The sequence below is a fragment of the Hordeum vulgare genome, chromosome 5H, assembly GCF_904849725.1.
Source record: "Hordeum vulgare subsp. vulgare chromosome 5H, MorexV3_pseudomolecules_assembly, whole genome shotgun sequence".
NCBI lineage: Eukaryota > Viridiplantae > Streptophyta > Magnoliopsida > Poales > Poaceae > Hordeum > Hordeum vulgare.
The window spans coordinates 384908693-384920866 of NC_058522.1; positions in this window are offsets into that span (position 1 = coordinate 384908693).

The following is a 12174-nucleotide window of genomic DNA, read 5'->3' on the forward strand; positions in this document are numbered from 1 at the left end:
TCTTGTTTTGCTCGTAGATGTTGAACCCTAGCTCCGATTTGATCGTGTCCTACATGAAACTTGCTTAGAATCCCGTGTAGTTTCATTCTATCTTGCGGGTTGTATGTTTTGAAGTGCTCGTGACTGTCGTTGCACACACATTGCATTCATGCCATCATATCTTGCGGTGCTTGTATCTTTTGAACCGTAGCTCCGATGGAGATGATATCTATGTGTAAATTGCTTGTAGTGACACGTAGAATCACGTGAACCTATTTGTTTTGCTGTTTAACAACTAATTAAATGTGTTACTTCAGATCTGGACAGAATTGTAAATTAACATGTGAGGTCGTCTCGGAGATGCTATATGTCATTTCCGACCTCATTTAAAATGCCTAGATAAGTAGTTTAATTACGCTTCACCTCTTGCCATGTTTAATCACATTTAATATTGTCGTGTATCTAATCAGGATAGAACTAAATAAATAAACGTGGAGTTTCATCAATATGCAACTCGTTGCATATTGAACTTCACTTAAGGTGTAGTGTTTGTTTGTGTGAATTGTCATGCCGTCACTTGCTTGCATTCAGTTGTTCATGCATTATATGTGTTGTGCATCGTGTGGTGAATTTCGTGTATTGATTTGTGTTTCCGGTTTGCTTCGTCTCAATAGAGTTCCGCAGCGTGCCGGATTGTGAGGACCCGTTCGACTACGTCGGTTCGTCTGCTTCACGGAGTCATTCTTCTTCCAAGCGGGATCTCAGGCAAGATGACCATTTCCCCAGATACCATTACTATCATTGCCATGCTAGTTTTATCGTTTCTGTCGTTATGTCTCGTTGCCTACCACATGTTAAATACCAGCCTATCAACAATGCCATGAAACCTTCAACCTGTTCAACCTAGCAAACCACTGATTGGCTATGTTACTGCTTGCTTAACCCTGTGTTAGCGTTGCTAGTTGCAGGTGCATTGCTTCCATGTGAAAACATGGGTTCTTTGTTATATCACCATATTTAAATGATATTTAATTTAATGCAACTATATACTTGGTAAAAGGTGGAAGGCTCGGCCTTTCTAGCCTGGTGTTTTGTTCCACCTTTGCCCCCTTAGTTTTCGGCTACCGGTGTTATGTTCCATAAATGAGCGCTCCTAACACGATCGGGGTTGTTATGGGGACCCCCTTGATAATTCGTTTTAGATTAAGTCTGGTCTGGCAAGGCCCAACTTTGGTACTACATTTGCCTAATAACCTAATAATAATGCATAGGGACCCGCCGGCACCCGAGGAAATTTAATCAACCCCCGGGCCAGTGCTCCTCATGAGTGTTGGTCCAAATTGGCAGACTACGGGGCCACCGCGGGGCAACCCGAGGTTTGGTTCTCCTAGTGTGACTCATCCACCGTGTCCTGAGAACGAGATACGCGGCTCCTATCGGGATCGTCGACACGTCGGGCGGCCTTGCTGGATTAGTTTTACCTTTGACGAAATATCTTATGCATCGGGATTCCGGTGATGCTTTGGGTAATCTCAGAGTTGAGGTTTTCCACTAGGGAATCCGAAGAGATCGCGAGCTTTGTGATTGAGGATTTCTATGCGGCTTGTGGTAATTTGTGATGGACTAGTTGGAGCACCCCTGCAGGGTTAAATCTTTTCGGAAAGCCGTGCCCGCTGTTATGTGGCAACATGGAAACTTTGTTTAACACTGGTTCTAGATAACTCGAAGTTAACTTAATTAAAATATGCCAACTGAGTGCGTAACCGTGACTGTCTCTTTTGTGAGTTCCTTCTCCGATCGAGGACACGGTGGGGTTATGTCTGACGTAGGTAGGTGTTCAGGATCATTCATTTGATCATGAGTAGTTCACGTCTGTTATGCGTAGATCTTCTCCCTCTTATTTCTTGTACTCGTAAGTTTAGCCACCAAATATATTGCTTAGCTGCTGCTGCAACCTCACCACTTAACCTTACCTCACCCAATTAAGCTTTGCTAGTCTTGATACCTTTGGAAATGAGATTGCTGAGTCCCCTGTGGCTCACAGATTACTACAACACCAGTTGCAGGTACAGGTAAAGGTTACTTGACGCGAGCGCGTTGATTGTTCATTTGGAGTTGCTTCTTCTTCTTCTTTATCATCGATCTAGGATGGGTTCCAGGCCGGCAGCCTGGGATAGCAAGGATGGACGTCGTTCTTCTTTTCTCGTTTGTTTTCGTCCGTAGTCGGACCGTGCTTTTACTCTTGATGATTATGTAATGTACTGATGAGACTCTGATGTAGCTTGTGGCGAGTGTAAGCCAATTCTATTATATATCTCTTCTTTTCAGTACATGTACTTGTAACGATATCCATTCTTGCGACACGACGAGATGCGCTTCTATCCCTCACGAGGCCTTCGTGCCAAATTGAGGATAGGGTCGCATCTTGGGCGTGACAATTGTCCTTCTCCTTCGGCCACAAGGGGTTCCTCAATGGGGAGTATTTGACCAATCCCCATTCTTCTTATGGCTTGGTGAGGAATTTCATCACCTACATCACAAAGACCACTTTGCTCCACTTGGGAGCCATTATTTTCATCAAACTCCACATTACACGTTTCCTCAATGAGGCTTGTTGAGGACACGGTAAGCATGAGCGTCTGTCGCATAACCAACAAAGATGCCCTCTTGTGCTCTAGAATCTAATTTAGCTAAATGTGCACCTTTCTTGAGAATGAAACACTTACACTCGAATACCCGGAAGTGCTTGAGATTGGGTTTGTTTCCAGTGAGAATCTCATATGGGGTCTTGTTCAAGCCTTTGCGGATATAGAGCCGATTGGACGCATGACATGCTGTGTTGATGGCTTCGACCCAAAAGTTACATGGAGATTTGAATTCCGCCATCATTGTTCTTGCAGCGTCCATCAACGTCCGGTTCTTCCTTTCCGCCACACCATTTTGTTGAGGGGTGTATGGTGCTGAATATTGATGTTTTATTCCCTCATCACCTAGAAACTCATCCAAGGTGTAGTTCTTGAACTCGGTGCCGTTGTCACTTCTAATCATCGGAATCTTTGCTTCATGTTGATGTTGAGCTTCATTAGCAATGTTGATGACAGTTTGTCTAGTCTCACTCTTCCTCTTGACGAAATATACCCAGGTGTATCTTGAGTAGTCATCAACAATCACCAAGCAGTACTTTCTGGCCCCAAGACTATCAAATGATGGAGGACCGAAGAGATCCATATGAAGGAGCTCCAACGGCCTCTTAGTGTAAATGAGAGTCATTGGACGATGAGCAGTTTCATGAATCTTTCCTTCAATGCAGGCACTGCAAGCACGATCTCTGGCAAAACTCACATTCGTTAGTCCATGAATATGGTCCCCTTTGAGGAGACTTTGCAAAGATCTCATATTGACATGAGCTAGTCGGCGATGCCAAAGCCAGCCCACATCAACTTTAACCATTAGACAAGTCGCAGTCTTAGTGGGTCGCTTTAAAAAGTTCACCACATAGAGACCATTTTCGAGATATCCAACATAGGCTACTTTAAGAGTCTTGCTCCACAAAAGGACCACAGTATCAAGATTAAAGAATGTGGAAAATCCCATAACTGCAAGTTGACGAACCGAAAGTAAATTGTAAGCAAGGGACTCAACAAGCATGACCTTCTCAATAGATAACTCTTGAGAGATGACCACCTTACCAAATCCCAATACCTTTGACGATGATGCATCGGCGAATTGGACATGGGTGGGCATAGATGGGGAAGGATGCACATCTACCACTAAGTCCTTGCTTCCGGTCATATGATTTGTTGCTCCACTATCGAGCAACCATGACACCCCACCGGAAGCAAACTCCTGCAATAGATCAAGGCTTGGTTTTAGGTACCCATTTTTGAATGGGTCCTTTAATCTTAGAGACAAGGGTCTTAGTAACTCAAATAGCCCATTCAATGGACTCATAGTAAGAACCAACAAATCTGGCATAAACATGCCCATCACCAACACAACATAAAACATAGGAAGGATTGAGTTTGTCGGCTGTGTTGGTAGGAATGGTTTTGCCCTTCTTGACACTACCATTCTCCACCTTGTTCCTGTTCACCTCCTGAGTCCCTTCGCCCTCTTTGACAAAGATGTACATGAGGGTAGGGGATCGTTTGTTCCTGTTCTTCCTTTTTCTTTTTGACTTGGATGTAAGTCCAAGTCCCTCCTTTCCTACCACACCCTTTTGATTGCTCAAGAGGTCGTTCAGGTTCTTCTCGCCTTAGATGCATGACACAAGGCCCTTCTCAAGTTTATCCTTCAACTTGGCATTTTCCTCCACAAGATGTACATGCTCACAACAAGGGTTAGTTGTACAAGCATTATCAATTATAACGAAAGGAGGACAAGTAGAGATCTCCTTGGTAAGCTTTGCTAGCAGTTGATCATGAGACTCTTTCAGGGAGAAATGAGCACCTTTCAAGACCTTGTGAGCCTTATCAAGTGTGTCAAACTCCACTTTGAGTCTGTCATGGCCAACCCCAAGAGTATCCTTTTCAGACTTAAGCATACGAGTAAGAACAATAGCATGATCTAGTTCCTTTTGCAATTTAGCGCAGTCATCGTTGTATGACTCCTCAAGAGCCAAACGAAGAGTGCGCTCCTTTTCTAGTGCAATAGATAGTTCAGCAATCTCATCGGCATAATCACGACTATGTCCTTGCAGCTCGAAGATGGTCTCCTCATGAGACTCGATGGGGTCATTAGCCTCACCCAGTTGTTCCAAAAGAGCAACAAAGTGCTTCTTGGGTTCTCCTTTGATCGTACACAGAAATTTGTCAAGATCATGCTCATTAAGTTCCAAAACATCACTATCATCAACACAATTCAACAATGAAGGAGCAGTAGTGATGTTGGTCTTAATGCTGGGTGTTACCTGATCGATACCTTTGGCCATGAGGCACTTGGCGATGTGGTTATCGTTGGGGACGTTGAAAAGAGACACATTCTTGGGAGAAGGGGTGTCAATGGCGACAGTCGCAGTTTCCACCACATCGTTATCGTCATCATCATCGGAGGGGTACTCTTCAAGTGCCACCATACCCTTTGGGTGGGGTTTCTTGACAAAGTTCTTGTTTGGGAATGACTTGGTTTTGTCATTGTGAATGAGCTTGCCCCCGTTGTCTTCCCTCTTCTCATAGGGACATTCTGCCACGAAGTGACTCACATTACCGTAGTTATAGCATGTCCTCACTCGTTGCTTGGATTTAAACCCACTTGAGTTGTTCTTGGTGAAGTTTGGTCTTGAGTTCCTCTTGTTGCCCCCAGAATTTCCTTGACCCAAGAGCCATGTGCTCGTGATAAGCATACTTAGTGTCTTCAGGGCAGCTCTCCTCTTCCTCATCCTCTTCTTCTTCAGAAGCAGCCTTTGCCTTTAAAGCAAGGTTGGGTGAAGTTGCCTTTGACCGAACGCGAGCAAGTGCATTGTCAGCGGTCTTGTTCATGATTGACATTGCAATGAATTCATCCAACACCTCACTGGAAGACAAGGAGTGGAAATCTGGTCATTGGCGAATGACTGATGACATTGCTTTGTTGAAAGGCATGATGGCCTTGAGAAACTTGCGCTTGATCCATGTGTCATCCACATCCTTGATCCCATGATCCTTGAGAGCAACAGCAAAAGCAGTCACCCTTCAATAGAGATCACGAGGGTCCTCATCTTCCTTCATCACAAACTCATTGGCCTTATCAAGTACCACTTCATAGTTGGACCGTTGAATGCTTGAGCTTCCCTTGTACAGCACCATAATGTGCTCTTAACAGTCCTTAGCCAGAGTGAAGGGGCGCAAGTGAGGAAGATCTTCACGAGGTACTGTGGACTGTAGAATAAACAATGCGGAGTGATTATATTGATTGTCCGCTTCTTCTCTTGGAGTGATGTTGCTTTGGGTCATGAGGATAGTAGCCTTGCTCGATGATTCACCATAAATTTGTTGAGCTGTGATTCAAATGAGACTTAATAGAAAACACCCAGTTAGCAAAATCACCCTTAACAAGCTTAGGAGGAGGACCAACAGGGTTAAGACGTGGTGTAGGATAAGGTCCTCCATAGACCATGGGAGGTGGAACTGAGGCATAGGTTCCAGTCCCATCATTTTCGAGAGGGGAAGAAGGTCGCATACCTTTAGCCGCTTCCTTAGAGGAATTGGCCTCCAAATCTGTGTTGGCAGGTTTAACCACCAACGTCGGTTCGGGTGAACCTTTAATTCCCTCAATTAACTTTTTAAGCATGGTTTTGACTTCGTTCGTCAAGGACATCTTGAGGGCGGCCATAGCCATATTCAAGTCGTCCCTTGTGACCGAAGTCAAGGCCATGGCCTCGGGTTGCCCATGGGGAACCCCCTCAGCATCTTCCATACTCTTCGGGTGGTGAAACCCGTAATAAAGAGACGTGGCTCTGATACCAATTGAAAGGATCGATATGGTTGACTAGAGGGGGGGTGAATAGGCAACAACCACTTTTTAATTAATCTTAACAAGTTAGGGTTAGCAACATAAAGGTTCTCTAAAATGATAACAAGGTGATGAACCTATATGATGCTACCAACTATCAACACTACGGCAAGTAAGAGAAAGTCTACAACAAAAACATACACAATGTAAAGATTAGAGATAACCGCAAGTGGAACCAATGAAGACGAGGATGTGTTACCGAAGTTCCTTCCCTTTGACAGGAAGTACGTCTCCGTTGGAGTGGTGTGGAGGCACAATGCTTCCCAATAAGCCACTAGGGCCACCGTATTCTCCTCACGCCCTCACACAATGCAAGGTGTCGTGATTCCAGTATATGTGCTCTTAAAGGCGGCGACCGAACCTTTACAAACAAGGTTGGGGAAATCTTCACACAAATCTTGGAGGCTCCCAACAAGACCATGGAGCTTCACCACAATGGAATGTGGCTCCGAGGTGACCTCAACCGTCTAGGGTGCTCAAACACCCAAGAGTAACAAGATCCGCAAGGGATTAGTGGGGGAATCAATCTTCTCTTGGTGGAAGTGTAGATCTAGGCCTTCTCAACCAATCCCTAGGAAATCAACAAGTTTGATTGGCTAGGGAGAGATATCGAGAACTTTTGAGCTTAGGGAGCAACAATAGAGCTTGGGAGGGTCAAAGGTTTGTAGGATAGTAGCAATTTTCCCTCAACTACGCAACCTTCTCCTTGTAGACGTTGTTGGGCCTCCAAGTGCAGAGGTTTGTAGGATAGTAGCAATTTTCCCTCAAGTGGGTGACCTAAGGTTTATCAATCCGTGGGAGGCGCAGGATGAAGATGGTCTCTCTAAAGCAACCCTGCAACCAAATAACAAAGAGTCCCTTGTGTCCCCAACACACCCAATACAATGGTAAATTGTATAGGTGCACTAGTTCGGCGAAGAGATGGTGATACAAGTGCAATAAGGATGGTAGATATAGGTTTTTGTAATCTGAAATTACAAAAACAGCAAGGTAACAAATGGTAAAAGTGAGCACGAATGGTATTGCAATGCGTGGAAACAAGGCCTAGGGTTCATACTTTCACTACTGAAGTTCTCTCAACAATGATAACATAATTGGATCATATAACTAGCCCTCAACATGCAACAAAGAGTCACTCCAAAGTCACTAATAGCGGGGAACAAACGAAGAGATTATTGTCGGGTACGAGACCACCACAAAGTTATTCTTTCCGATCGATCTATTCAAGAGTCCGTAGTAAAATAACACGAAGCTATTCTTTCCGTTCGGTCCATCATAGAGTTCGTACTAGAATAACACCTTAAGATACATATCAACCAAGACCCTAATGTCACCTAGATACTCCATTGTCACCTCAAGTATCTGTGGGTATGATTATACGATATGCATCACACAATCTCAGAATCATCTATTCAACCAACACATAGAACTTCAAAGAGTGCCCCAAAGTTTCTACCAGAGAGTCAAAACGTGTGCCAACCCCTGTGCATAGGTTCCCAATGTCACGAACCCGCAAGTTGATCACCAAAACATACATCAAGTACTCACATGAATCCACGTGTGCCAACCCATATGCATAGGTTCCCAATTGTCACAAACCCGCAAGTTGATCACAACAGATAGACACGTGCAAGACATACATCAAGTGTTCTCAAAGACTCAATCTGATAAGATAACTCCAAAGGGGAAACTCAATTTATTACAAGAGGGAGAGGGGGAAGAACATCATAAGATCCAACTACGGTAGCAAAGCCCATGGTACATCGAGATTAAGACATCTCAAGAACACGAGAGAGAGAGATCAAACACATAGCTACTAGTACATACCCTCAGCCCCGAGGGAGAACTACTCCCTCCTCGTCATGGAGATCGCCGGGATGATGAAGATGGCCACCGGAGATGGATTCCCCCTCCGGCAGGGTGCCAGAATGGGCTCCAGATTGGTTTTTCGTGGCTACAGAGGCTTGCGGCGGCAGAACTCCCGGTCTAGGTTTCTTTTTGGAGGTTTATGAATTATAGGAATTTATGGCGGTGGAATTGCGTCAGTTGGGCCCACGAGGAGGTCACAAGCCTGCGCGCCACCACCGGGAGGGGTGGTGGCGGCGTGAGGGCTTGTGACTCCCTCGTGGCCCATCTGGCCTTCTCCCAAAGCTTCGGGGGTCTCTTTTGGTCCAAAAAAAATCATCGTAAAGTTTCATTCCATTTGGACTCCGTCTGAAAATGTGCCAAAAACACGGAAAAAAACAGAAACTCGCACTTGGCACTGAGTTAATAGGTTAGTCCCAAAAAAGATATAAAATAGCATATTCATGCATATAAAACATCCAAAGTTGACAAGATAATAGCATGGAACCATCAAAAAATATAGATACGTTGGAGACGTATCAAGCATCCCCAAGCTTAACTCATGCTCGTCCTCGAGTAGGGAAGTGATAAAGAATGAATTTTTTATGTTGCATGCTACCTAGCATAGATGTCCTTTGTAACTCCTCTCACGTGACATGAATGTTCAGATCCGTTAGATTCAAAACAATAGTTTGCTATTGATGTGGAAACAATAATAATTCAAGCAAACTAGCAAGGTAATCACGAACTTTCAAAATAACAAGGCAAAAAGAAAGTTATCCCTACAAAAGCATATAGTCTGGCTATGCTCTATCATCCTTGCACAACGAATTTAAATCATGCACAACCCCGGTATTGGCCAAGTAATTGTTTCACACCTTTACTTTCTCAAACCTTTTCAACTCTCACGCAATACATGAGCGTGAGCCATGGTTTTAGCACTATAAGTGGTGTGGAGTGTGGTGGAGGTTGCAAGACAAAAAAGGGGAAGATGATCACATTAACTAGGCATATCAATAAGCTCTGGAGATGCTCATCAATAGATATCAATGTGAATGAGTAGGGATTGCCATACAAATGATGCACTAGAGCTAAGAGTATGTGAAAGCTCTTAAAGAAAACTAGTGGGTGTGCATCCAACTTGCTTGCTCACGAAGACCTAAGGCAATTTTGAGGAAGCCTATCATTGGAATATACAAGCCAAGTTATATAATGAAAATTTCCAACTAGCTATATGGTGGTGACAAAACGAGAGACTCTCAATCATGAAGATCATGGTGCTTAATATGCACAAGTGTGGAAAGGTGGTAGCATTGTCCCTTCTCTCTTTTTCTCTCATATTTTTTTGGTAGGCTCTTTGGCCTTTTTTTTGTGTGGGAATCTTTGGCCTCTTTTATTTCCTCACATGGGAAAATGCTCCATTAATGATGATCATCACACTTTCAACTCAAAACTTAGAGCAACGATGACTCTATATGGAATGCCTTCGGTAGTGTACTGTGACAATGATCTAGCATGGCATAGACATTAATGGAAACATCATGCTAGCTATCTTACGATCATGCAATGGCAATGTAGACGTGGTGGCACATGTCATGGTGGTAGTTGCATGGCAATATATCTCGGAATGACTTTGAAAAAGCCATAATAGTTAGGTATGGTGGCTGTTTTGAGGGAGGCTAATGGTGGGTTTTGTGCACCGGCGAAAGTTGCACGGCACTAAGAAGATAGTGATGGTGGAAGGTGAAAGTGCATCTAAACCATGGACTCAACATTAGTCATGAAGAACTCATATACTTGTTGCAAAAGTTTTATTAGTAATCGAAACAAAGCATTCAACGCATAATCCTAGGGGAAGGGTTGGTACGTATAAACCATCGCGCGATCCCGACCGCCACACAAAGGATGACAATCAATAAACTAATCATGCTCAGACTTCATCACATAGCGGTTCACCATACGTGCATGCTACGGGAATTAATAACTTCAACACAAGTATTTCTAGATCCACAACACCTTACTAGCATGACTTCAATATTACCAAAACCACAACTCAAAACTAATTGAGATGAATCAAACTTCTCTAACTATTCAATGTACATGAAGGTGGAAGTTTTCGTATCCCTTTGGATAGCTACCCCTTTTGAGACTACTTTCAAAGCATAGATCAACTACCAAGCCACACACCGCTGAGCTCTAAAAGATACAAGTGAAGCACATAGAGCAAAAGTATCTAGCTCAAAAGATATAAGTGAAGCTTGACAAAATCATGGTGAGTGCATGTATCTCTCTCTAGGTGTGCAGCAAGGATGATTGTCACACAACAAAAATAAAAGACTCCTACGATACAAGACGCTCCAAGCAAAACACATATCATGTGGTGAATAAAAATATAGCTCCAAGTAACATTACCGATGGATTGAAGACGAAAGAGGGGATGCCTTCCCGGGGCATCCCCAAGCTTAGGGTTTTACGACATCCTTGAATCTCTTGGGGTTTCTTGGGCATCCCCAAGATTGAGATCTTGCCACTCTTTATCTCTTTGTCCATAAGAACTTCACCCACAACTTGAAAACTTCACAACACGAAACTTAAAAAGAAACTCGTGATAACATTAGTGTAAGAAAGCAAATCACCACTTCCTTTGGTACTTTATCAAACTTAAATTCTACTTATGTTGATGTTGGGTTGCTGTATTTTTACTTTTCCATGGCTAGTACCCTCCTATACTATCCATAGTTTCATCAAAATAAGCAACCAACTCAACAAAAACAGAATCTGTTAACAGCAGACCAGTCTGTAGCAATCTGTATACTTAGTATACCTCTGGTACTTCAAAAATTCTGAAAACTTACGACAGTCTGAATAATTTGCGTAGAAATCAGCAGCAAAAAGAATCAACTCAAAAGCTCTTACAGAAAAAAATTGAAAATTCTTTTCGTGAGCAGAAAGTTTCTGTCTTTTCCAGCATGACCAAACGATCATCCCCAAGACTAATCATAACGGTTTTGCTTGGCACAAACACAAAAAGAAACACAAAAAACACAATCATAACAGAATTATGAAAGTGTGGAAAACACAAAACAGAAAGCAAAAAAGCAAAGAAAAATTTATTCATTGGGTTGCCTCCCAACAAGCGCTATCGTTTAACGCCCTTAGCTAGGCATTGATTTCAATGATGCTCACATAAAAGGTAAGGATTGAAACACAATGAGAGCATCATGGAGCAAATGGCTAGAACATTTAAGTCTAACCCACTTCCTATGCATAGGGATTTTGTGGTCAAACAATTTATTGGAGGAAGAATCAACTAGCATAGGAAGGCAAAACAAGCATAGCTTCAAAAGTTTCAACATACGGAGAGGAAGCTTGATACTATTGCAATAAGTAGAAGCATATGATCCTCTCTCATAGTAATTTTCAGTAGCATCATGAATGAATTCAACAATATAACCAGCACCTAAATGTCACACCCGGTTTTTCATCCCAAGTTTTTTGTATTGCAAAAATTAGAGCTTGTTAAAACTTTTTCAAATAATGTTGTGAGTGCAATGTCCATACTTGTTTGAGTGTATGCTTGCTTATGTGATGACTCAAACCCATGAAAAACTTATTATTTTGCCCTCATCAAAAACCCCTTTTCTCTTACATCAAGATCACCTTCATCATGTTGGGATACACTACTAGCTCATGAAGCCAAGTGGAACTTCCAACTAAAGTTGGTGATCTGATCCTTATATCATTTTCATTCATTAAAAACATTATTTGGTGATTTAAAATATTATTTTCCTATTTTATATCTATGTCTATTTCTAAGGCCAGTAATGATAATTCCACAAGGAAAATTTCTTTCCTGCCTTA